Source organism: Cryptomeria japonica, chromosome 3 (genome assembly GCF_030272615.1).
Source record: "Cryptomeria japonica chromosome 3, Sugi_1.0, whole genome shotgun sequence".
NCBI classification, from domain to species: domain Eukaryota; kingdom Viridiplantae; phylum Streptophyta; class Pinopsida; order Cupressales; family Cupressaceae; genus Cryptomeria; species Cryptomeria japonica.
The window spans coordinates 319028820-319054983 of record NC_081407.1 but is presented as its reverse complement, the minus strand read 5'-3'; positions in this window follow the sequence as shown (position 1 = coordinate 319054983).

Sequence of the window (26164 nt, the reverse complement as noted above, 5' to 3'; positions counted from 1 at the left end):
GTTCTCGGTTGGATAAGCTTTCTCTAGCTTGGGTAGATTATGGTGTGTAAACACAATGGTAATTTTTTAGTCAATCCCTATTCCAGTGTTTAATGGGTCAAACTATTCCATTTGGAGTTGTAGAATGGAAGTCTACATGTCCTCTTTAGGCTATGATGTTTGGATGTTGGTTGTTAATGGTTTCTCTAGTTGTATCATTCCTCCCATTGATCCTGAATCCAAAAGAAGATACAAGTGCAATGATGATGCAATGAAGGCCATACTCAGTGTACTTTCTAGTGTTGTTTCTTCAAAGGTGGATAACTGCAAGTCTACAAAGAGCCTATGGGATAGATTAAAGAAGCCTTATGGTAATGAACCTAGCACTGCAAAACCGGTTTGTGAAAGCAAGAAGAGCAATGAAACAACCACGTGTGTAGATGATGAAGATAGATTAATCAATTGTTGCAATAATGATGAGGAGAAAACTTATCTCTTCATGGTTCAATAGACTCATGGTGAGGTGCACACATCAAAAAGGGATAGCATGGATATATCCTACCAAAAATATTTGTTAGGCAGTGATGAAGAAGAAGATGAAGTTGAAGTTGATCTTGAAGGAGAACTTGTAAGTGCACTCGAGGAGCTTAGTAGAGTAAGAAAAGAATACAATATTTTCAAGAACGTTGCTATTGTGGAACAAGACCGGTTGATCAAATGTCTTCAAGAGTCAGAGTCAACCATTTCTAATCTGAAACCATAAGTGGATGATGCAAAAAGGGTGAGTGTAGAATCAGAATCAGATTTGCATATCAAGAAGTGCAGGTGCAAAGATTTACAATTAGAGCTAGAGGCCAAAGATAAAGAATGTTAGAAGCTTAAAGGTGAATGTGAGAAGTGTCAGGATGAGCTCAAGGTGAGGATCCGGTATGATGGCAACACTGATGCCTTGGATAAAATGTTGAACAAACAAAAACACTCCAAGGATACTGGAGGATTAGGATTTGATACATGTATGTGCTCTACAAGAAGGGACGTCTCCAACAAAGAAATTTAGTTTGTCTCCTCAAATGGAAACAACAAAGGACATACCTTTGAAAAGGGTAAAAACCAACAAGGTGAATTTAGGTGGTTAGTATGCAAACAAAGCACTAAAACATATTAAAAACAAGGAACATAAATCAAACCACATGAAACATAAAGACAATGCTTATACCTTGCAAACTTATACCTTCTCCCTCGGATCGAGCTTGGTGAAGTGAAGGCACCCCTTGATGATGCTCCACTTGATATGCTCCTTTGAGTGATTTGAATGTAGTTGGCTCTCCAATATTATGCACAAATGGATGTGATGGATTAAGGATTGAAGGATGAAATGGCTAATTATGGATGAGTGCTAATTTTGGCATGGTAAGGATGCAAGGATGGTTTCTTGGGCACAAACTAGCAGCATGGATTTACTAAACTTGGAGATGAGATATGAGGGAATGGAATCCTTAATTTATAGGAAGAGATGAGGAGAAATGGAGGGTTGGGATTGACCCAAGATGGAGGGCCAGGATTCCTTGTGAGCCCACACAAGGCCCAAGAGGAGGTGTGGAGACCAAGAGATATGCCTTAAAGGAATTTATTGTCTCCACACTCCTCAAGGTTCATTGGGAAGACTTCCCAATGTGCCTTGGGAATAACAAGGGATAGGATATTCCTTGAGGGATGGAAATGAAGAATTAAAAATTCTTCAAAAGGAATGCTCGTGGGGATTGGAGGAATAAGGAAGAATTAAAAATTCCTTGGAGGATGGGATGCTTAGAGGAATGTGAGATTTTGAAAATCTCACATTCACCTAGGAAAAGAGCATTTAAGGAGAGTGGTTGGATGGAAGGGACAAGGAGTTGACTTTGTGGCTAATCATAATGATCAGCCACTAGAAACTCATTAGGAGAGTGATTAGAACAAAGATTAGATGGGATTATGGTAGATAAGATTTTTAGGAGCATTTGACTAGGAGAGAGAATGAATGGAGGGAATTAAAAATTAGAAGAATAATGCTAAGTGAGTTTAGGGAGTTTCTAGAAGAATTTATTAGGTTAATGATGGATTAGGAAAAAGGTGATTTGTAGGAATCACTTAGGTTAACTAATTAATTGAAATTAATTAGTTAAGAGGAGGAATTTGAGGAGATTTAATATTGAGGATTTTTAGAGGAATAAAAGGGGAAAGATTTATTAAATAAATCAATCAACAGACTATAGTGACAATATTAATTATAATTAATTAATATTGAGGAGGAATTAAAAATTGGCATAATTAATAAATTAACTATGTCGGGAACTTAAAATAATAAAAATAATTATTTTTAAGTGTCTACATTTTGCCCCTCTTTTATGCAGCGGCAAATTTGGTGGTGGGTAAAAGATAGAAGAAAAAGAAATAGATGGCCCAGCGTAAAGCGTGGGAGCTGTATGCCCCCTCAAGAATTTTGTCGAAAGAAAAATTGATGAAAAATTTTCGAAATAAAGAAGAAAGAATTTGAGTGGAGGAGATAAGTGAAAGAGAAAGAGGGAGTAGATGTAGAAAAACTAGAAGATGATATAGAAGAAGAGAGACCGCGGGGGGAATGGGCCCCCGAGGGGGCCCATATAAGCCACAAAGAGCCCAATGAGGAGTCATTGTTACACACAAGCCTTGGAGCCAATTAGAGCCTAGAAGAGAGAAGGAGAGATGGATCACATTCCCACCCATGATCATCACACTGAGAGGATCCGACAGTACGACAGACCCACCAGCTATGGACCACCAGTATGTAGGAATATCCCCCTTTTGAGTTTTTAGGCCAAGGGTAGAATTAGGTCTTAGATTGGGGCCAAGATTTGGTGAGGCGCACGCGTTGATCGCCCTTTCAATGCACACACCTATGGGGTAGCATGAGCATTAGCGAATAGCGGAGGCCCTCACAGGCAATAGGTAGGTAGAACTGGATTTTGGGGGGAAGGTGGCGTCTAGCACGGGTGCTTGTGCATCAATGCAAGAGCTCGCGTGAGTGCTCAAGGTGTTACATGGGCGCTCGCATTGAAGGAGGTTGTAGGTAGGGGAGGGGGTGGCTAGGGTCTCTACTAGCATGTGTGCCTACAGAATGGTGTGTCTGCCATGGCTTTGGCACGAGCACAGGGTAAATTAGTGCGTGCGCTGGGGAGGGGAGAGATTAGAGGTAGGCTTAAAATTTTTGGGATAGGTTGAGGGTATGGCTGGACTCGAGGGGTAGAATAGGACTTGAGGACATGGAAATAATGAATTGGTTTTGCTAGATGTAGGCTAAGTTGGGATCGTTGACTTCGAGGGAGCATTGGCTCGCTACTATGAGTTTATATCAAGGGTTGCGGCCTGATGAGTTGGAGGTGTTAGCTGCTTTAGGGTTGTATTTTGTGAGCACATGGCCGAGGATAAATGCTCATACTGCGATGATGAAAGTGTTAGTTGAGAGGTGGGACAGTAGGTATAACACCTTCTAGCTTCCTACTAGCGAGGTGACAATGACTCTTCTGGATGTATGGAGGATCATGAAGATCCTCGTTTGCGGTGTCATCCTAGAGTACCATTTGGATGCAGCGGATTTTTATCTTCGGGAGGCTTGCGAGTATGAGACCCCATCATTGCTAGACAATAGTAGGATGCAATTGGGTAGGGCGATTGGTATTTGGCATTTTCCTCGTGTGGTACTGGTGATTTGTGGATTCTTGAGCGAGGGGATTATACCTGATCTGGGAGGGCATGGATTTCCTATCAAATGGAGCAAGTGTCTTTATTTCATGGTTCATGATGGCATGCAGTATGCGTGGGGAGTCGCGATGTTGGCTTAATTATATCATGATATTCATCTAGTGGTGTATAGGGAGTATGCTAGCTTGTCCGCAGGAGTGACACTTCTCCATATCTGGGCTTGGGAGCATATTGTGATTACTCGTCCACTAGGTGTATAGGACAGGCGGGACTGACAGCCATATGTGGATAGGTACAAGGGGTTGTTGCATTACACTCAGATAGGGTCCGTATGGTTTTGGTACTGGATTCTTGATGAGCTTATGCAGTTTACATGGCGGCCATTTTTGGGGTGTGAGAGATGGAGGGGGGACTGATAGCTACACTGGGCTGGAGTGGAGATGTGGATATTTGGCAGGTTAGTGTACAGTATGGAGTATTATGCACCCTATAGAGTGGCAAGACAACTTGGCCAGGTTTAGTACATAGTGGGGGACATCCCATTATATCCTTGGATTACATGGGAGGTGAGATTTTGGGGCCTGACAGTGAATCCATTAGAGGGCAGGACCAGTTTTTAAGCAGTGTCTCATTTGGTTTGGGATGAGCGGATGGGGGTAGGTGAGGATCTAGGGATGACAAGGGGATACAGGAGCTAGTGGGAGGGACACTTGCCAGTATGTCTTACCATTCCTAGGTTTTTGGAGGATGATGAACTATAGTCGGTCATAGATCAGCTAGTCGGTGGGGAGGATGATGGGTCGGGTGACAGAGTTATGGTTGGTGCAGGGCATGGTGCTGGTGAACAACAGAGGAGGGTCAAGGTCATATGGAGGAGGGATCCCGAGGAGGGAGAGGGAGAGGGAGAGGGAGAGGGAGTACCATCTGGAGAGGCTACAAAGGCAGTGGTTGGCGAGGGAGAGGATGTTGTACCTATGGATGTTCCCGAGGCACAGATGGAGGGGAGGGTAGGAGTATCGCAGGTTGACATTGATAGAGTGCAGTAGGAGAGAGATATGACCGGAGTGAGGCTCCATTCCCTTGAGGATGAGATACAAATAGAGAGAGCTGGGAGGGAGAGTTTGGAGGCAGAGGTGGAGTGGTTGCAGTGGGAGATAGCAGATTTAATAGAGAGCCTCCATACAACGAGGACAAAGGTGGATGCTCTAAGGGAGGAGAGGGAGGAGTCTAAGCAGATGCTAGAGGAGGCACAGATAGGGAAGACTACAGAGGCCCTTCAGGACTTTATCCATCAGTAGGATGATGAGCTAGAGGGGCTACGGGGCAAAGTGCAAAGGGCAGAGGCAGATGTGATACGACTGCGGGGGGAGAGGGATGCAGCCCGTCAGATGTTGTTTCCTGTAGGGCTTGGGCAGATGTACTCTGATATGATGCAGCAATGGGATAGGGTGGAGAGGGTGGTTTGGGAGGCAAGGTACTAAAGGGGACTATATCATGGAGCAGTACCTGCGGCATAGTGAGAAGCTTCGTACACTGAGAGTGTGCGATCTCATGGGACATAAAGTCAGCAGCCCACACAGAGCCAGCAGACAGGTGGATCGATGGGTTTTAGGCCACCGAGAGGAGGGGGATTAGGAGGATCGGGTGGAGGAGGTACGGAGGATGGGTGTGGAGAGACAGGAGGGGAGAGATAGCTCCATTTTGGCTTGTGTATCATATTTTGACCCTTCGGGGTGATCATTGTACCATTACAGACATATTCATCTTTTTTTGAGCTTATATATATGATTTTGTGGTGATGGATGATGTGTGTACTTTATTATGATGGATTCTATTTATTTTCATGTGACATTATGTATGGATGGTAATTATGGATATGATGTGCTGACCTATTTGTGATGCAGTGTGGATGCTTATATATGTATGCCTATGATATGTTGATGACATGTTTATGGATGCATGATGAGTGATCATGTTTTTTTGATGTGTATATATGCTATATATGTAGATATAAATGATTTATGATGAATGAATAATTAGCGTAGGTGCAATCTATATGAGAAATGAATGTAATATCGTTTATACAGATATTGCAATGTAAGTCGCCAATGGTATGTAAATGATGTGATCTAAATGAATGAGTAATGAAATGTAATGTATGTGAGTGAATTGATGCCCTCTATTATAAATGGATAAATAATGTATGCAATGAAATCTAAGTGCATGCAATGAAATCTAAGTGCAACCTTATGTGGCAAATGTTTGTGAAAAATGACAATCTAAATGAATAGTGTAGTGAAATGATTAAGTAATGCAACCTAAAATATATATATATGAATAACGCCACCTATATCGCTAAAGTGAATGAAAAATGCAAAGACGAAATATGTCGATAGTAATACAATGATCTGAGATGGAAAATAGAAGAATATGGAATAGGAGAGGGGGGCGGGGTTAATTGAGGACTCCATGGATTATTAGATTATGACTTTACGGAATGATGGTGAGAGTTGTGCACAAAAAATATGGAGAGCCAACCTAGTTTGATATTTCCCTGGGTAACCTGCACCACTGATTATAGGAATCAGGATGCCATGAGAAAATTAAGGTGTGGAATGACTCACAGTCAAATGGGAATTCCTTACACACAGCTATGCAAGTGTTGAGAAACACTAATACAAAGTTGTGGGTATGTGCAAGGAAACCCTCAAACACACTTATACCTCTTGTACACAAGAGGGTAAGTGTTGATAAACACTAGTACCAAGTCACCGGTTTATACAAGAGAGATCCAAAACATGCCATGCTATGAAAATATGCCCCAGTATGCACCTATTGTAAACATACCTGGATATGAAAAATCCGGACAATCGTAGATAGGTGCAGTCATTGGGAAAAAGATGCAAGTCTAAATGAAAAATCCAAGAAATCAAACAAGTCATTCATTCATGACCAACTAACACCTCTTGCCAAGAGTAGGATTAGGGTGGAGGATTAAGTTGCCAGGCGAGGGAAGGATTCATCCCTAGGGAAAAGGACAGAGTAGGTGGACTTTTGGATTAGGCAAGTGATCATATGGCTTTGAAGATTAACTTGTGGACTTAGGACTGTTCTCAAGACTTCGTGAAGCTCACACAGAGGCACAGAAGCTCAGTCTTGATGGGACATTCCTTATTCATGATTTTAGGTGAAGACTCATCATCATATGCGTGATTTATTCAGAGATGGAATGGAAAGGATGTTGCGATGGGCAGATTGGATGGGGAGGATGATGGAGCACCGACCTGTTAGACAATGGATCTAGTTTATTTACCTTGGCACCTGCATGGAGGTTTTCACCAAGGTACTTGTCCATAGCACCGCAAAGTGATTTTCACTGATGGACGAAAATTTCTCTCTTCTTTTTTTTTTGGGGGGGGGGTGGTGTCACAGGGTGCCTGTTTGCTAGGTTTTCTCCAGAGCGGCGATGTTTTTTCAAGATCTTTTTCTCATTTTTATGTATTTTTCATGATTTTTTTATTTTTTTGGCAATTAATGACTTTCTGAGGACTAGGCATAGAATCTTTTTAGGTGCATGATATTCATTGGATCGTCCAGAGGATCTCCTTCAGGAGTAGCCAACTAATAGGCCCCTAATCCATATTTTGTTGTGATTACATATGGTCCAAGCCAATTAGGCTCAAACTTGCCTTTCTTTTCTCTTTCTTGAAGGTTTTTCTAATTCTCCATGAGGACAAGGTCACCAATTTCAAATTCTCGAGTTTTGACTTTCTTGTGGTAAATCATGCGTAGATGATTCTGATAGACCTAGAGATGGTTCAAGGCCTTGAGGCACCTTTCATCTAACAATTCTAGCTCTTGTAGGCGGGCAATTATGTATTCTTCATCTGGTAGGATATTTTGCATTGATACTCATAGAGAGGGGATCTCGATCTCAAGGGGGGGACGACTTCAGAGCCAAAGACAAGGGAATAGTGGGTGGCGCCTGTGGGTGTGTGGATGGAAGTGTGGTAGGCCCACAAAGCAAGATGGAGTTGGAGGTGCCAATCACAACCAGCTTCATTGATTATCTTTTTGAGGATTTTGATTAGGGTTTTATTAGAAGCCTCAGCTTGACCATTACCTTGGGGGTAATATGGGGTGCAGAAGCGATGTTGGATGTCGAATTTCTGGTAGAGTTCTTTGACATCCTGGTTTTTAAATTGTCTGCCATTATCTGTAATGATAACTATTGGAATGCCATATCGACAGATCAAGTAGTTACCAATGGTAAAAGTAAGAGGGATAGCCTCTACCCACTTGGTGAAATACTCGGTGGCAGTGATAATGAATTTATGTCCGTTGGAGGATGAAGGGTGGATTTTCCCAATGAGATCGAGCCCCCACTATGAGAAGGGACAGGGTGTAATTAACGGCTACAATTCTTGTGATGGTGCATGGATCTTGTCGCCATGCTGCTGGCAAGGGATGCATTTCTTCACATAGTTATATGCATCTACTTCCATTTTAGGCCAATAATATCCCGTTCTCAAAATATTTTTAGCCAAGGTGAGCCCACTTGAGTGTGACCCACAGATGCCTTTGTGTACTTCACGTAATGTCCATTCCGCCTCTTGTTTATCTAAACACCTTAGGAGGGAACCATCAAAATGCCTTCTGAATAGGGTGTCTCCAAGGATGGTGTAACGAGCACATCAACGAATGAAGGTTTGTTGTTGAGTTTTTGTAAGGTGTGGGGGAATGGTATTGTCTTTTAGGAAAGAAAAGGTTTCTTGGTACTAAGGGGACTCTGGACCAATGAGTACACACACCATTTTGGACTCTAGTAGATCGTATGCTAGAATGAATAGTTGCTCGACCAATAACTCACACTTCTGACTTTGTGTTGGCATCTGAAGGAGGGAGCCAATGGTGGCCATTGCATCTGCAGCCCTATTGTTTGTTCACAAGACTTCATCAAACTTGATTGTTGTGAAGTGTTTCTTAAGATCTTCAACCATGCTACGATAGGGGAGAAGTTTGTCATCTTTTGTTTGGTATTTGTTATTGACTTGTTTTATGACAAGTTGGGAATCGCCATAGATTTGTAATTCCCTTATCTTCCATAGGATAGCCAAGCGTAATCTTGTAATGAGTGCCTCATATTCTACGACGTTGTTGGTACATGCAAAAGCTATCTTGTATGACTTTAGGATGCAATCTCCTTGAGGTGTGATCAGTAGTATTCCTGCCCTTGATCCATTTTGTGTGCCAGAGCCATCAAAATATAGTTGCCATGTGGAGGATGTGGTGACAGTCATAATGAATTCATCTGGGAGTTTTGTGAGAATAGGATGGTCACCTAGAAGTGGAGCATCAGTGAGCTAGTCTGCGATGACTTGTCCCTTGATTTATTTTATGTCTACATATTCAATGCCAAACTCGCTTAACAACATGACCCATTTAACGGTTTTTCGAGTGAGGGCAGCTTTTGATAAGAGATATTTAAGCTGGTCAATCTTAGCAATAATTTTTTGTTTTGTTGTTCAAAATATAGTGTCAAAGTTTCTATGTACTACATACCAATTCTAGGCATGCTCTTTCAATGGGGGTATAATTGAGTTCATACCCCACTAGTGTCCGACCGATGTAATATATGGCATGTTCCTTCCCTTGATCATCTGTTTGTGCCAATAATTCCGCCAATGCCAAAGGGGTAGCACATATGTACAAAATAAGAGGTTTTCCAGGAGTAGGAGGCATAAGCACTGGAGGTGACGCCAGATATTCTTTGAGTTTTTCAAAGGCCTTTTGACACAAGCAGTCCCATTTGAATTTTGTGTCTTTACGCAACAGGTTTGCAAATGGATGGCATTTATCTGCAAGTTGTGAAATAAAACATCTAACAGATTGGAGTTTTCCCTGGAGGTTGTGCAGTTGTCTGAGAGTCTTTGGTGGAGGCATTTTGATGATGGTTTTTATCTTTGTAGGATCAATCTCGATGCCTCTGTGAGAAATAATGAAACCTAGTAGTTTTCCCGATGTGACACCAAAAACACACTTCTTAGGGTTGAGGCGCGGTTTGTATTTTTCCAATCTTTCAAAGATCTGCTTTAAGATAGGGATGTGCTCCTGTCTTGTCTTTGATTTGCCTAGCAGATTGTCCACATGGTCCTCCATAATTTTATGCAAGAGGTCATGAAAAATTATTGTCATGGCACGCTGATATGTGGCTCCAACATTTTTTAGGCCAAAAGGCATGACCCGGTAATAGAAAGTCCCCCATGGTGTTGTGAACATGGTTTTATGTTAATCTTCGTCTGTAATCCTGATTTAATTATATCCAGAAAATCCCTCCATAAGTGATAGCATCTCATGCCCTGTTGTAAGTTCCACGAGCATATCTATGTTGGGGAGCAAGAAATCATCATTAGGACAAGCTTTGTTTAGATCTCAAAAATTAGTACAGATGCGGATGCCCCCAACGGGTTTGCCGACAGGTACAATGTTGGATACCCATTCAACGTAGTCTATTGGTTTGATGAATTCTGCATCCAGCATTTTTTGGAGTTTTGCCTTGACCAGGAGTGCAATATGTGGATGCATTTTGCGCAACTTTTGTTTTATAGGTTTTGCATCTGGGCGGACATCAAGGTTATGAACCACCAAGTCGGGATCTAGACCTGGCATATCATCATAGGACCATGCAAAATTGATTTTTGTCTCTGTGAGGAAATTGATGAAGTCTTGTTTCTCTTGCTCTGTGAGGAAATTGATGAAGTCTTTTTTCTCTTGCTCTGTGAGGGACTTGGAAATGAGCACATTTTTTGGAATGTCTTTGATGCCCATATTGATACTGTTTGTTTCTTCTATTAACAAATTCGACCTATGTTGTGGAAGATAACCAATGGTAGGGAGTTCAAGTCCCTCATCCTCAAGTGCCTTTTCTAGGTTTTCACTTTCGGATACGCCCTTTGTTTTTGCTTTTTGCTCATCCAAAGGTGCCTCAGAGAGGTTTTCACCTAGGGAATCATGTTTTTTTCATTTTTATTATCTTTTTTGTGGCTAAGGGCATTGACTTGACTACCAAAGTATCCTTTTTCATATAGTTGAATACTGTGTATCTTGTTACAATCTTCCAAATTTTACGTAGTCAGGAGAGTAATGACAGTGTTATCATTGGCGCAGATGTCTAAAGTGGGTTTGTCTCGTTGGCCCCATTCTATGAGTTCAAGATGGACAAGATGTAGCTCATGTGAAATGGGAGGGGTTATCGAGGTGATGGCATTGATGTGAGTGTCAAAGAAGATGTCATTTTCGTATTCATAAGGCATTTCATGGAACTCCTCTTCGTCAGAGTTTTTGATATCCAAAGAAGGACTTGAAGGGGCACCAGTGATAGTAATCTTAGGCACCAAGGTGTACCCCAAGCCTCTATTATACTTGTAGGAGATAGGATTTATGGGTTCTTTTCTTCCTTTCTCCTTTGGTCCCAAGTCGTGTCCTTTGTAACCCATTTTTTCAACTATAGTTGATGCTTTTGGATACATTTTTTTAGGTATTTTTACTGGGTCTTCATATTCTTCCCAATACAACCATGACGAGACATATGTGTCAAGGCTTTCCTCATCAAGTGGGCCCCATTACTGTAAGGTGGTATCTTTGCATTGTATAGCCAGTTTTTGATCTTTTTTGAGTTCTTTTGGTTTGCCAAATGACTTAGGAGATAAGGGGAGGTTGCCTATTAATAAGTCATCTTCCAATTTGTATTCTCCATAGCCATTATCTAGGATCTTCATTTGTGGGTCTACTTGGGATGAGGTGGAGGCAACATTTGATGTGTCAGATGGAGGAGTCAGCGAGGTTCTATTTAGTGGGAAATGATATGGATGTTTCCCCTAGAAGAGATTACAATATTGAAAAGGTTGTGGATCACCTTTGATAGTGATCTATCTTCCATTGAAGGGGAATTTGATGCATTGGTGATAAGTGAAGGGTACAACTTGCAAGGAGTGAATCCATAGCCGACCAAGAAGGATGTTGTAGGGGAGATCAAGATCTAGTACTTGGCAAGGGGTCAATTGTAATAGGGCCCACTTGAAGGGTAAGGTGATCATGCCCTTTGAAACTCTTTCTGCATCATCGTATGCTTTTATTATGATCCTTCTTGATGTATCTACCAGGTCCTTAGAAAGCCCCAATTGTTTTATTAACTTGTATGTACACAAACTGAGTCCGGATCCACTGTCTATCAGGATACGTTTGACCTTGTGCTTCTGGATAAGGGCTTCAATGTGCAAAGGTTTATTATGGTCTTCATCTGCAAGAGCATCATTGGAAGTGAACACAAGGTGTTGTTGGGTGGCAAGGTTTCCAATGAGAGCTTGAAATTGGGTAGCATTTATATTATCAGGAACGCGAGACTTCAGGAGGGCTTTTTCCAAAATTTCTTTATGGACAGGGGAAGTCTTGAGAAGTTCTAGGATGGAGATCTATGTGGGGGTCTTTCCAAGTTGGTCAAGGAGGTCATATCGGCAGGTGGAAGACATGGGGGGAGGGTTTGGTGGGGGAGGAGCTCCTTGCACAGTGACTCTGCCTTAGCACGTAGTTACATTGTAGTCATTTTGAGAGTAGGAGGCAGAAGGTGTAATGCCTTGAATGACTATCCTAGTAGGGTTAGGTCTTCTTTGGTGGGGGGAGGGTTAACTTCTTAGATAGTTATGACATTGACATGATTGTTTGGGAGCTCAATGCGACCTACTAAAGAGTCAAAGCTTGTTATCTAATTAGTGTAGTCATAGTTCACTGCATTAGATGATGAGCCTTTTCCTTTATCATATTTCGGGAAGGGTTCCTAGTACATTTTGAGTTTGTCATTGTTATTACTAGGTTTTGCATTTGCTACTTCAATTTCACCCCTATCAATGAGATCTTGTATGTAGATTTTAAGCTTCATGCATTTTTGTGTATCATGTCCCTTGATGCGATGATACTCACAATATTCATTCTCATTATACCACCTAGGTTTGGGTTGATTGAGATCAAACAGGCAAGTAATCAGGAAAACCATTGTGCCTTCTTGAACAAGCTTTTGAAACACCACTTCAATGGGCTCAACAAGAGGAGTGAAGTCTCGTGGAGTCCTGTTGTTGGATCAGGGTGGTCGCCCCTCGATTGAGACATTGTTATGAGGCTTTTGGGATTGATTTTGATTATTTGATTATTGAATTGGAGATTGGTGGGGGTGGTTTTTGGAGGAGCAGTCACGGTCTGGACCCGTTTTGCATCAGTTACACCGTCATTGACTACGTTCTTGTTTTTTGGACCAGAATTTTGGTTTATCATTATGATAAGAGGAAGAATTTTGACTTGATCTTTGGTAGTACATTAAGGTTCCTTCCTCTAAAAAGACACATTCAAGGGATAGGCCCTTATCAGTCAATTTTTAGAAAGATTTAATACATTGAGATGTCAGAGGTCTTGATAGTTCGGGCACTAGATTATTTTGAAATAATTCAATTTGGTGTTGTTCTGGCATGTCCCATTGGAATTTCTTGATGAGGTGTCACCGTCTTTGCAAGAAGTTAGTGAAAGTCTCTTTGGGCCTTTTCTTTGTGTTACACAGGTCCATCATGGAAACATCATTAGCCATGTTGTAGGCATAGTGAGCCACAAACTTCTCTACCAAGTCTGGGAATGAGATAATGGAACCTCGCGGTAAGGACGAGAACCATGCCAAGGCATCTCCCATGAGACTTTAGGGAAGATTCTTTGAAGGTATAGGTCACTATAGGAGACTTCTTGACATAGGATGTAAAATTCTTGAACATGGTCATGGGTGTCCCCTTTGCCCTCATGCTTGGTGAACTTAGGGATCTCAAACCCTGGGGGGTAAGGTGCAACTGATATAGACGGTTCATAAGGAAAATGACAAAATTCCTCAAAGGAGTAAGCTTTCCTTTTGTTAGTCCCTTCTTTCATGTCCTTGATGATGTTTTTCATCTCCTGAATTTCTTTAATGAGGTCTTGTTGTGTATTTTGGAAATGATGGATTGTGTTTGCCCCTAGAATCGGATGAGTCATGGAAGGTGGACCACCACCAATGTATTGATATGATGAGGAAGCAAGGATGTGAGATGTGATGACCGACGTCACAGGGACTTGAGTGACAGTCAGTTGCGACCCACAAACTGTTGTGACAGGATTAAGTGCGGCCCGAATGAAGCTAGCAACATTGTTGATGGGAATAGAGGTTTGTGGAATAGGAATATATGGTTGAGAAGAAGATGGTATAGACGCATGTTGGAGAATAGATGAGATTGGATTTGATAGTGGTATAGATGATAAGGAGGAAGAAGGTGGAATGGAGACCACGGGGGGAGGTGTTGCGGGTGTTATTGATTGGGGTTGAATGATTGGATTGATTTTGAATAATAGGTGCGGCAGTATGAGTGGGAGAAAGGTCTCCTTGTGGTTGTTGACTAAGGGTGGATTTATCAAAATCAGGTGGGAGTTGAGCTCCATTTTCAAGGAGGGTCTTTACAAGCATAGTAGGATTGTGTTGGATAAATTTCTTCAACATCTCTTGGTTATAAGAGTATGCTAGGAAAGTTTGCACTTTTGGAGAGAGTTCATCTTGGTCAACCATATTAGGATTTTGTGTTTGATTTTGGATGCTAGGTTGCACACTTTGTGTAGGATCTTAATATAGGACACTAATGTCCAGCATACCATATTGTTGTTCGGCCATCTTTTTCTTTTGAGATTGAGTTGTGACCATACAAGAATAACCTTAGAAAAGATTGGAGGAAATTTTTTATGAGAGGATTTAGAAAGGCTCTTAGATTTTAGGATTTGAATTTGATGAAAATGGATTTTGCTGATTGATAGGGTCTTTGGATTAGGACCCAGATTTGATTAGGATTGCACCTTAGTCCTTAGATGAGGATCTTAGTTGGGAAATATTGATGAACCCCCAAGCGGGGTAATGACCAAGTTGGGTAGAATTTAGACCTTGGAATGATGATAAAAAAAGCCTTTCTTCCACTAAGGGTTGACTAATGACCCTAAGTAAAACAAAGACGTGCGATAAGAGTCTTGATTGACTCAAAGGATAAGGAAAAGGTACTTGGAGAGCATTCTTCTTCAAGCACAAAGCCAAGTGATTAAGGATGAGGTCTACATGAAACTTCACAAGGCATGCAACCTTAATGTGAGGTTAAATTGGATTTGATTTGGATTTTGAGAATTGATTTGATAATTGGAGGTGATTGATTTTGTGATTGATTGATGTGCTAAATCCTTAGGAAAAGATTGAGGATGATTGATTGAAGAGGGATGACAGTGATGATTAGAATAAATTTGGTGACTAGGCTATCCTTGGCATGAACATGACTCAATAGATGATTGTATCGGATGGCAAGTTGTATGAAGGGACACAACCACCCTGATTTTGATGATAGTTGGTGTTAACATACAAACTTGAACCTTGATGGAGGGCACAGACTCTTAATTCATCACTAGCATCAAACTCATTGCTATGACCATGGACGTAATTGTGGTAATGATGCAAGAAGGTCCTGTGTTTAAGCAAGAGTTTGCGATTTGTGTACCAAAATTTCTGACGTCTAATGAGTTGTGCTTGTGTGAGCTTCTTCTTCTTGATAGGTTGGTGGATTGATTTCTTAAGATTCTTATACAACTTAGGTTTATGGAACATGAGATGGACAGAGTTTCGACGCAATTAGGACTTTGTGTGGATGGTGATTAGGATGTGACTATGTTTGGAATTGTGACTAGGATCTTGACTTGGATGATTGTTTGTTTTTAGACAAGTGTTTTTTTCTTGCAAAGTGTTTGAGGATAATGATGTGCTTAGTCTACTCTTGGCCAATAAGTATCAAGCAAAAAAAACACAATGATCAAATGGATTTTAGCTCAAAGACACTCATGCTCATGTACAACATTCTTAAGGTTGGCAAGGACAATAGTCATTGGATCCCAATTGGTTTCCCAGCTACGCTTACCCAGAGTGGACACTTAGATGCTTGACCCCATTGGCTCTCCTCCATGACACTCACTTCTCTAGGGCAGCCAAGCATCAATTCCTATGAAAACTCCTCATGGTGAACTTTGTGTCTCTACTAAGGACCGTAAAAAATGGGCGGCTTCGGAGGTCCGACCTCCTACACCAATGACTAGATGGTTTTTGGCCACTATGCACAAGGTGGTTAATATGTCTTCCCATTAGGAGCTACCCTTCATAGTTGCGCAAGCGCAATTGAGGCCTATAGCCCAACGAAGCACCAAGAACTTAGTAGTCACGCAAGCGTGATTGAGATCTCTAGGATCCTACTAAGCACCCAATGTGAGAGTGAACTCTCATATAGCCCCAACCATTGACCCTTTCATCATCAATGGCCTATTTATTATAGTGAGTTGGGAACCCCAGGTCCGAGTGTACTCACTTGGGTTGTTCCCCTCTCACCAGCTCAAAGAGCAAGTTGGGAGGGCAGGCTCGCTAAGGGTAAACATGTAACAAACATGAAAAGCTTGGAGGGCCTGGATTTCTGATCATCTAGCTAGATGAGAGCATACTCTCCTACCTTTATGCCTTTCACAAACACAAAAGACAATGGTTTATTTACCCCCTAATTAGATCTAGGTGCCTAATTAAGAAAAAAAAAAAGACACAATGTTTGGTTGGAACTCCTAGGCAACTTGCAAAATAATTGGATTAGTAGTTTTTGTGTTTCTTAGGTCTTGGACAGTCGAAGAAGTTGCAACACTCATACAAAAAAAATATTAGTAGCTACTAGCTTGCAGAAATAGCACACGCGCTGAAATGCAGTCAGTCGCACTGAAGCGCCTGCGCAAGCGCCAAAACACCTGCGTGCATGCTGCAGTGGGCCGAAATATAAATAAATAAAAGGAAATGAACACAAATAGAACTCATGATTTATACATGTATGTCATGTTGTTTGGAATCAGTCACGCTAAAGCACCCGCTCTCGCATTGAAACACACAAACTTGCAATAAAAGTTAGCGGTTAGATTTCAAAATTCAAATTTTTTAAAAAATTTGTAGAGGGCGGGATTCTGAAAACAGTCACGCTAATACAGTTTCTCTCATGCTGAAATGCAGGCATACGCGTTGAAAAGACCAAAAGAGTTAGAAGATTTCAAAATGGAAGTGGGAAATTAATTTAAGAATAGGGTGCTCATGTTGGTGTGCGCGTTGAACCTGAGTCACTCCCGTTGATATGCAAGCACTCATGTTGTTCTAATACCTGCAACTCGCACACTCACAAAAACTCACAAAAAATGTTAGATTTAGGGACATGGGTCCCACCAGGCGTGCCAGAATGAAGAGGGTAAAAACTAGCAAGGTGAATTCAAGTGGTTAGTGATGCCCTCCTAAATGGCACAAGATTAGTCTAAGATCAAACAACACAAAACACACGAGATGTTAGAGTTAATCAATCAAAAACTAAAACATGAAGGCAATCCAAAGGAGACACTAAAAACACATGCTAATGAATCTAACTAAAGAAGTAAGACAATGAGATATCTCCAACTATCTCTCAGCATGATATTAGTTCCTTCTCCCTTGTTCCTCTCCTCTCCAAGTTCCAAAATAGTGTAGCTCTCAGCAGCTTTTTGCACTATGGATGCTTATGGAGGATTGAGATTGTAGAATAGCTCCAAACATGAAATGAAAAGCTATTAGTAATGCTAAAATGATGTGTTTTACCAAAAAGACAATATTTAGTTATGCTATTGCTAAATGCTCTCTAAAATGGCTATAGTCTAAATGCATACAAGTTTTCAGGATCTGGATTATGAAAGAATGGGCTCTATTTATAGGAAAAATGGAGCAATGGATGGTTGAGATTGAGTAATCTCAACAAGGGTCAGGATTGAATGATTTCAAATCCATGTGAGGGCTTTCAACCCAATCCCAGGATGACAAGTGTCAATGTGAGATAGGTTGAGAGGAGAGGGAATAAGCATTAAATGCCTGATATGACCTTGGGATTTTGAGTCAAGGTTGGTTGAATGAATAAACTCTTTATTCAAAGAATAAAGCTTTTATCAAATGGATAAACTCTTGTGCAAATGTGAAATGGATGAATATGGTCAAGACAATAAATGTTTGGGGAGACAAGATTGAAATAACCATAAATGGTTATGTAAGAGCCATAAATGGTCATGTAAGAGCCATTAGTGGTCTTGGAAGACTTTGGGGGTTAATTGGTTGAACACACAAAGCATTAAATGTTTTTCAAAGACTTTGGAGTCTTTGAGAAGTGACTCCATTTTGCTTAGGAATGTGACAATAATTAGGGGATGGATTAGGCTAATCAGGAAGGGGTTAGAAGAATCTAGAAGGGGATTAGATTTTGCAAGTGGATTTGGTGGGTGAGGGAAAATAGGATTTTATTAAAATAAAAATTCATTTATTTCAATAAATGTGTGCAAGTTGCATTTGTAGGAAAATGCAAGTGGGGTGGGGATAATGATTTAAATAAATGTTTTATTTAATTTATTTAAAAGAGGAAAAGGGGGATTTAATTAAATAAATAGATTTATTTATTTAATTAATGGGAATTTGGTTTTAATGAATTAATTAAAATAAATTGAATAATTTATTTAATTAATAGAAGAATGTTTGGGGATGATTTAATTAAATATTAATTTAATTAATTGGTGGCTAGTGGATTTTTAATCAAATAAATACGAAATATTCATTTAATTAAAATGGACAGATTTGTGTGACTACATTTGCCCCTCTTTGAGACGGTGCAGTTTATCGCATCGTTTCAAAGAAAGAAAAACTGGTGTGAAGAAATGCCCCATAAAATGTAAATTTAATGGGTGTTATGCCCCCTCGAGAGATGGGCCGAAAAATTTCGAAAAATCGGGCAATCTCTCGAAAAAGAATGAAAATTGGCAGGGTGATAGAAGAGAAGAAGTTAGGTATACTGGTTAAAAATAGAAGAAATCGGGGGAAACCTGGAGAAATGGGGGGCTCGGGAAGTTCACGGGGACCACGGGGATGAGCGGGGCGAAGTTACGATGACGGCGGGGGGTATAAATGGGGTGAAAGGGGGTAAAATAGGATCATTTGTGACCGCGACCAGTTGAAAACTAGAGCTCTGACAGTGACATTTGGAGGAGTAACGAGGAGCGACGATGCCGTTTCCGATCACCGAGCACCGATTTGAGCGAGTCCGCCGGTACCAGCGCCCAGCCGACTATGGACCAGTGGTACGCAAATTCGAAAACCCACTTTTTATGCATTTTTGGTATGTTTTTAGCTAAGTCCAAGTCAAGTCGGAGCAAGAGCGCTGGAACTAGGTTTTTAGCGCTTTTGCTCCATGAATTAGCGCTATTGTGCCGCAATAGCGCTTTTGTAGGCTAGTTTGAGCGCTGTTGAATCTATTGAGCGCTATTGTAGGCAAGTTTTAGCGCTTTTGATTAATTAGCGCTATGGTATAGTTAATTGAGCGCTATTGACCGTAATAGCGCTATTGTAGAGTGGTTTTAGCGCTTTTGTTGTTGTAGCGCTATTGTAGGGCTGTTTGAGCGCTATTGATGTTGTTGTAGCGCTATTGTTTAGAATGAGCGCTATTGTAGATTAAATAGCGCTTTTGCCTTAAGATAACAAGATGCCCCAGTTTTGGACAAAATAAATCTCCTGATGCCTAACGATTGATGGATGGTGAGGTGAAGTGGGAGTTGTTTTGAACCATAGCAGCCCGATGAGACTTAGGTCATTTGTTAGGATAAATGCCTGTTGAAGTCTAGGCGGCCATGATTGCTTACCTGTTGAGACCCGAAGATACTTGATCAAAGTATCTGATGATAGTCTAGGTTTAAACTTAAGAAAGTTTGATAACAAAACAACTGATGGTGGTTTGATGAATGTCGATGTGCAGGAGCATCTACGCGTGTTGCAGTTACGCGAGCGCCACCCCGCGACACAGGGGTTGCGAGATCGTTTGACTCAGATTGAGATAGATTGTATTGCGGCTACTGGGCTCTATGAGGTGATGCATATGCCCGTGATTCGGATGAATCACGGCCTGATTACAGCGTTAGCAGAGCGATGGCACAGTGAGACATGTACGTTCCATCTGGCTCAGGGCGAGATGACAGTGACTTTGGAGGACGTGTGGCGTATTCTTCGGATTCCGATTCGAGGGCAGCTGGTGACATATGATCGATCTTGGGGGACGGTGTCGTGCCAGAGGATATTTGATGAGGATGTATATATTGATGATGGCTCGATCGCATGGGAGGATATAGCGGCACTATATGAGCCCCTTCCAGCAGTATTGTCAGGGATCGTGGGAGGACTTCTGTGTCCAGACAGGCGGTCACATGGATTGGCGGTTGGATGGGGACAGGTGATAGAGATGATGGTGACAGAGGGGACCCGATATGCCTGGGGCCCGTGCGTGCTAGCGCACATGTATCAAGAGTTGCATGAGGTGGTGTACAGAGGGCGGGGGTCTCTTGCAGTGGGCATGGGAGCACTTACCGGTGACTCGACCAGTGAGTCTGAAATTCCGAGCCGTGGACCAGCCCTATATGTTTATGTATAGTGGTATGATGAGCCAGCCCCACTTGGGGAAGGTAGAGTGGTGGCGGCGGGCATTAGATGATTTGGATGCAGTGATCTGGCGGCCATACTTGGAGTGTGAGCCATGGGAGGATGATGCAGAGGCACTGCCGTATTGCTTTATGACCCGATTCCTCATTGGGAGGACCTCTTATCACGTAGAGAGACATGTACCAGGACGGGTGATGAGGCAGTTTGGACGGCAGCAGGGACTGCCTACCGGATCAGGGGAGTATGCACGAGTGATCCGAGAGCGGTATGCATGGGGTCCAGTGCTACCGTATGATCAGGCATTGGCAGAGTTCCGGACACTGCAGGCGAGGCCATGGGATCTACGACCGAGGGTCGTTGATGCAGGGGTTACAGCAGAGTATACCCAGTATCGGGCGGCGCACCCGATCCTACGGATATCAGACCCAGCTGAGCCGATCCCAGCGTTTGAGGATGAGAGGAGACGGGGACGGAGAGGAGGAGGTGGTGGTGGAGGAGGTGGAGGAGGTGGTGGTGGAGGAGGAGGTGGTGGAGGAGGTGGAGGAGGGATGGGGATGCCGAGACAACGGAGAGGGAGAGGGGGGTTACCACTGCAGATATCACAGGGTCCTTTGATGCAGGGAGGAGTGCAGCTGAGTGGTAGGGGGATGGAGAGAGAGATCTCTATGGATACAGGTGCAGGAGAGGGTGGTGCAGGGGAGTGTGGTGCAGAGGAGGGACCTAGTGGAGGGGGTGATACAGGTGCGGCAGCCATGGCCATGGGGGAGGGAGCTACTGGGGATCTGCGGGAGCACATGATAGGGTATTTGCAGACCCGGGTAGAGAGATTAGAGGCAGAGATAGCAGCTAGAGATGTGCAGCTATTTGCACGTGAGGCAGAGTTGACAGTGGTGCTGCGGGAGAGAGATACTGCGGTGGAGAGTTTAGCGGAGCTACAGGAGAGAGTCCGGACTGGTGCGCAGGGGCCGTCAGGGGAGATTATGAGAGAGATACGGCGAGCACAGGCGGAGATAGAGTACTGGCGTGGGTTATATGACCAGGTGGTACCGATTAGCCAGCGAGCTCTCAGCTATACCCAGATGCGGCAGGCCAGATCTGAGCGATCACAGAGGATGCAGAGGAGTGGGGGAGTGATGGGTCCTTTGCGACGGGATAGATCAGGAGATGCAGGAGGGAGTGGGGGTTCGATGAGGCCTCCACGGAGAGATGGATCAGGTGGTGTCGGTACCAGTGGTGGAGTAGGTAGGGGTGGGGCAGGTACAGCATCTGGCCAGAGCGGCATTTGAGAGAGCATTTTTGCATCTATATATTGTATCGTTGTCTATTTTTGGACTGTATCTTGGATGGCTTTTTGGTAGCCGATTTTGTAGACTTCATTGTACTCTGATATATGAGATGATATATATGAGGAGATCCCATTTTGTGATGATATGCATGTGATGATGTATGGATGTTTATGCATGTTTGTGATTTATTGCTTAGATGTATATGTGTATATGTATGCATTTGATGAGATGTTTCTTTTATGCATGTTTTTATGATGAGTTATGATGTGGGATACTGACATATGAATGCATGTTTGATATGATTTTATGATGAGTTATGATGTGAGATACTGACATATGAATGCAGGATGATATGTTCTTATGATGGATTTGATTTGTGATGTAATGTTTTATGTATGGAATGCCATGATGATAATATGCGTATGCTGGATTTTATGAACAGGATTTTGATGGTTTCCTATTTTGTTAATGATGCGATGATTTAGTTAGATGAAATGATTTTATGTATGGATATGCATCTAGATGATATATGCTTATGTTTTTGATGGATGAACAAGTTTTTATGATGTTTCCTTTTGCGATGTAATGATGAGACGATTTATGTGATAATGTTAATGCAATGATTTTATGTATAAATATGCAGCTAGATGTGTGTTTTTAGATGAATGTAATATGGATAAACAAAATGTTTAAGTGCAAATGTTTATATGATAAATGCAGATGAATACACAAATGTAAAGTACAAGTGTTTATATGATGATGCCTAAATGAATGCAGATGAATAAACAAATGTAAAGTACAAGTGTTTATAGGATGATGCCTAAATGAATGCAGATGAATAAACAAATGTAAAGTACAAGTGTTTATATGATGATGCCTAAATGAATGCAGATGAATAAACAAATGTAAAGTATAAGTGTTTATATGATGATATTAAAATGAATGCAGATGGATAAACAAATGTAAAGTACAAGTGTTTATATGATGATTTTAAAATGAATGATTCTAAATGCGTTTTAAATATGTTGGTAAGTGCAAATGATAATGGGATGATACGATAACTAATGGGGATAATAACTGCACCTTTAATGCAATGTGAATGAATCCTAAAAATGAACATTATAAGATACTTAGTAATGAATGAAGGCATCTTTTAACTATAAAGAAATGAATGCAAATGATAAATGATGAAAAGTTTAATAAAATGATAATGGATAATTGATATAAGATGAATGCTTATTAAATGATGCAATACAACCAAAGACAATTTGATCCCATGAATGAATCTAATTATTTATGATTGATGAAAATGATTTTTAAATGAAAAGTAATGTCAATAATGAACTATATGCAATGTTTTTGAAAAATGACATGAATGGACGTAATGCAAGATGCACCTAAATGCAAGGATGATATGATCATGAGGAATGCAAGGTTTTTAAGACTTTGCATGATGCATTGATGATGTATCAGAGTACTCGGTCATGATTGTATCCAAGACCAGCTTAATTTTCTCATTTTTGCATATAAAACCTCTATATGAATGAATGAGTGGATGGGTGATATGCAACGGAATGCAAGATATACAGATGAGGTGAAATGACGATCCATAGTGCTCTTTTTTCATCATTGAGCTTTTAAAATGTTGGAAGAGAATACAAGCATCTTGACACAATGATTCAAGATGACCTGAGTATTTCTTTCATGGATTTTAATATAGCAAGTTAATACAAACGACTTGATATAAGGGTCAAGTCGACCAGAGTATTGCTTGCGGAACAGACAAGGATTATCTCCTTTTGTGCATGACTTGGATCGTCCTCCTTGATCTTAGGCTTGAGCAGATCCTGAGACAAGTTCATACCGTACTAAGAAAATAAAACCTTTATCCAATTTGGAGGAAGAGGGACCAAAGGATGAGCATTGTACCTGCAACCAAACAACATATTTACATAAAGAATAAAGAATAAGGATCCTTGGTAATGGTTCATGTTCATATGGTCGAGGTATACGCTGTAGTCAGCAAGCCGTAGTGATCTATGACTGCATTTTGCATAAGATCACGTAGCTTGGTGAACTTCCCACGTAGACACCATTAGTACATGCCCCAGAACTTCATCGGAAATAATGCGCAAACGATATAAAACAATGCTGCAAGAGTCTGATACAGATAAACAAACGATTGTACTCACAAATCAACCAAGTATTTGATAGCTTAACAGAATTTTCTTGTCAAAGAAAACGTCATCTTGTCTTTGTTTTGGTAAGGAAGGATGCATCCTTGTTTAAAGACAGGTTTGGATTTGTTGATGTCGATTGTGTTGGGTTGATTGGTAAATGGTCAGTGTGTGAGTAGTTGTCAATGTTTATTTTGTATCTGATCGGATGAATATGTACAAGGTGTTGTCATGTTTTTGTTTTGATTTTTAATGGTTTTTCGATGTTTTTGGATTTTGTGTGAATGTTTTTGGATTTTGTGAGTCATTTTTGAATGTTTTTGGTATTTTGAGAGTCATTTTTGAATGTTTTTGGATTTTCTGATGATTGCCTGAATGAAGAGCGTAATGATATATAAGACAATGTAGAATCCACTTCTATCACGAGGGTAAGGGTATTGCCCCCAGTTTGTAGACCTGACTATGAAAAGGTGGGATGCTAGACGCATGGAATACTTTCTTAATTGTAGATCAAATAACGAGCCATGGTTGGGATGGACGGATGGGTGTGTGCATGAATGTGATCGCAACGAGCCTGAAAGATACTGGAGCCATTGCCTTTACGAGTGGCGCCTGTTTGCCAGGTTTTCACCATCGCACTTACCCAAGGTGCCACCGGAGTGGTTGTTCACCGTTTGGATGCATGATTTTTCTTTACTTTTTTGAATGTTTTTGTATTTTCTTCAGGACATTTTCTGAATGTTTTTTTTTTTTTTTTGGTATTTTCTTGATATGTAGGGGAGCCTGATGCTTTGTATACCTTAGGTATAAAACCGTTTGAGGTGCATGCTGTTGATTGGATCTGCGAGCGGTTCTCCGTCTGATGTAGCCAACTGATATGCCCCAGACCCGAATACAGCAGTGACAACATATGGGCCCAACCAGTTTGATTCAAACTTGCCTTGATGTTCTCTGTTTGGTTGGTTGCGAGGATTTTCTCGAAGAACAAGATCACCTACCTCAAATGTACGAGATCTAACTCGGTGATTGTAGCTTCTACTCATGCGCTGCTGATAGGCTTTGAGGTGATTGTATGCAGCTTGTCGCTTCTCATCTAGTAACTCTAAGTCCTGAAGACGGGATACTCTGTAGGTTTCATCATCGATGAGATTATGCAAGGAAACTCGTAAGGATGGTATCTCGACCTCAATAGGTAAGATAGCTTCAGCACCATAGACCAATGAATAAGGAGTTGCACCTGTAGGGGTTCGAATGCTAGTTCGATATGCCCATAGCGCTGGATTTAATTGAACATGCCAATCACGGCCAGCATCATTGACTGTCTTCTTTAGGATTCTCAATATGTTTTTATTGGATGCTTCGGCCTGACCATTGCCTTGTGGGTAATAGGGAGTGGAAAAGCGGTGTTGGATATGAAATTTCTCACAAAGTTCACGGACATCCTGATTTTTAAAAGGAAGACCGTTATCTGTGATGATGGACATGGGTACACCATACCGGCAGATGATGTAGTTGAGGATGAATGAGACGATCTGCTTGCCGGTGACTTGGGTAAGTGGAACAGCTTCGATCCACTTGGTGAAATATTCGGTGGCGGTAATAATGAACTTATGGCCGTTGGATGAAGATGGATGAATCTTACCCACAAGGTCAAGGCCCCATTGACAAAAAGGCCATGGTGTTGTGATTGGTTGCAGTTCCTGTGCTGGTGTATGTATCAGGTCACCATGAACTTGACATTTCTTGCATTTCCTAACAAAGTAGTAGGAATCCTTTTCCATAGATGGCCAATAGTATCCAGCTCGCATGATCTTCTTGGCTAGTGATAGACCACTTGAGTGAGTCCCGCAAATTCCTTCATGTACCTCTTCCAAAGCCTTTGTTATCTCATCTTGTTCCAGACATCGAAGGAGAGTACCATCAAGACTACGTCGGTATAGGGTTTCGGCAATAATGGTATATCGAGCAGTTTGGCGAATGAAGGTTTTACGTTGGTTATTTGATTGGTTGGGAGGAAGGGTATGATCGCGAAGATAGGTGTAGAAATCACCGTACCATGGGGATTCAGAACCGACAAGGCGACATATCATTTCGGATTCGGGGATATCATAAGCGGGAATCCAAAGCTGTTCTACCAAGAACTCGTAGCGTGTTGAATTCTCTGGAAGATCTAGTAGAGATGCGATGGTAGCCATAGCGTCAGCAGCTCGATTCTGATCTCTTGGTATCTGCTCAAAAGTGATAATAGTAAATGATGTCTTTAGAGTGTCCACCATTTGTTTGTATGGCATGAGTTTATCATCCTTGGTTTGATACTCATCTGTTGCTTGTCGAATGACCAGTTGCGAGTCGCCATATACTTGAAGTTCTTTTAATTTCCATTGTATGGCTAGCCTGAGTCCTGTGAT